Source organism: Palaemon carinicauda, chromosome 34 (assembly GCF_036898095.1).
Source record: "Palaemon carinicauda isolate YSFRI2023 chromosome 34, ASM3689809v2, whole genome shotgun sequence".
Lineage (NCBI taxonomy): Eukaryota > Metazoa > Arthropoda > Malacostraca > Decapoda > Palaemonidae > Palaemon > Palaemon carinicauda.
The window spans coordinates 42,199,599-42,202,098 of record NC_090758.1 but is presented as its reverse complement, the minus strand read 5'-3'; positions in this window follow the sequence as shown (position 1 = coordinate 42,202,098).

Sequence of the window (2,500 nt, the reverse complement as noted above, 5' to 3'; positions counted from 1 at the left end):
AAATTAATAATTTCATTATTTTCAATTGAACTATGGCAGGACTCTTTTTTCCATCTACCAAATAATCTTATATGACTGTTTTAATGTAATATATATATATATATATATATATATATATATATATATATATATATATATATATATATATATATATATGCGTGTGTGTTTTGGTGTAAAGTTTTATATATGAGTAACATCAATAAATTTTACCCATTTATTTATGAATGGGGTAACATGAAGGGATTGTGTGTGGTAATTGGGCTTCTCTCTCTCTCTCTCTCTCTCTCTCTCTCTCTCTCTCTCTCTCTCTCTCTCTCTCTCTCTCTCTCTCTCTCTCTCATGGTAATCCCAAGAGACTGGCAGTGATGACCAGATAAAGGATTTCCAAACATATAGACTAGACAGAACATATAGGAATCAAGGGGGAGCCGCGATATATGGAAGATACATAAATCAAGGAAGAATCTGTGAAAAATACATCAACACAGAATGTGAATTGATTGCGAGAGAATTTTAATTTGAAAAACTAGTGAATATTTTGGTTTACAGACCCCCAAATCTAAGGAGCTTGAGATAATAATAGAAAAAATAGATGATATATGTAGAAACCATAAAGACTGGAATATACTCCTATTCGGAGATTTTAACTTTCCATTCGTTGATTGGAAAGAACGGATAGAAAAAAATGGTTGTATATGTACATATAAAAAAGAGAGTAATAGTAGCGCAGAAGATAAGAGGAAATTTGAAAAGCTTCAAGATATGCTATCAGAGGATCTGCAACAAATAAACCACATTCCAACAAGAAAGTATAATGTCCTAGATTTAGTATTTATGAATGAGGTGAATTATGTTGAAGAAATAATAGTGTATAACTCGGGAATTTCAGACCACAATGTCATAGAATTGATAGTTCATTCCAAAGCAAGTGATCGCAGAATTGATAAAAGCACAAAACTTTGGGAAGGATATGAAAAATATAATTTTTACAGTAAGAATATAAAATGGTCAGAAATAAATGAAGAAGTGAATAAAGAATGGAAAAATGTATTTGTAAGTGATAATATACAGGTAAATACGGACATACTGTACAAAATACTGGAGCAAATTGTTGAAAAATATGTACCAAAAAATAAAAAAATAAACAAAAGACGTGCATACCAAGAGACAGAAGGATCTTATTTCAGAAAATTAGAAAGTGGAAGAAAAATCTTGTAAATGAAAAAAATGTGTGGAAAATGATTGAAATAAAATGTAAGATAGAAAATGCAGAACAAAAGATTATACAATCGAAAGAAAATGAAAAAAATGGACTTAGAAGAAAGGACACTTCAAAATATGAAAAAAAAAAATAACCCTAGGTACTTTACTCCTATGCAAAAAAAGATGAATAAAGGGAGATTAAAAATAGGACCTCCAAGAATTGAAGGACGGTTAACGAATAAAAAAAAAAGAAATATGCAACACATTAGTAGAAAAATATAAGAGTGAGTTCACGCCAAGAATTGCGAATAAGAATAATGAAACAGAAATGAGAGAAGAAAATGTTGAATATCTAACGGATATAGATATTAATAGAGCAGATATTGTCAATGCTATAAGCAAAATTAAAAATCGATTGGCAGGCGGACCAGATGGAGTTATAGTGATTTTGTTAAAAGAAAAATCTGCACACACTATCGCGAAGCCGCTTGCAATACTGCTAAGACAAAGTGTAGATATGAGTGAGATATATGTTAAACATAAATTACTTTATATAACCCCTATTTTCAAAAGTGGATTAAGACTAGAGGCAAGCAATTATAGACCTATTAGTCTTACATCACGTATGAAAATGCATATGAGGGTGATAAAAAAGAAAATAACGAATCATTTGGTTAAAAATAATTTGTTTAATATAGGTCAACACGGTTTTGTGCACTGAAAAAGTACACAAACCCAACTGATAGCACACTATTAAAACATATAAAAAATATGATAACTGAAAAAGACACATATGTGATCTATCTAGATTTTGCGCAAGCCTTTGACAAGGTAGTCCATAATATATTAGAGAAAAAAATGAGAAATCATAAAATTGTGGGAAAGATAGGAAAATGGGTAAAAGAATTCCTGCAAAACAGAAAACAGATAGTGGTTGCAAATGACGAGAAATCAGATGAAGACCAGGTAATATCTGGCTTGCCACAAGGTACGGTATTAGCTGCACTGATGTTTGTTATTGTGATCTCAGACATAGACTCTGATGTTAAAAACTCTATATTGAGAAGTCTCACCGATGAGACAAGAATAAGTAGAGAAATTACTTGTGATGACGATAGGAACTCACTACTAAGAGATCTAAACAAAATATATGAATGGGCAGAGATAAATAGGATGGTATTAAACTCTGATAAATTTGAATCGATAAATTATGGAAACAGAGAAGGAATGGTATAGGCATACAAGGGACCTAATAACGAGACAATCATAAACAAGGAAGCAAGTAAAGACCTTAGTG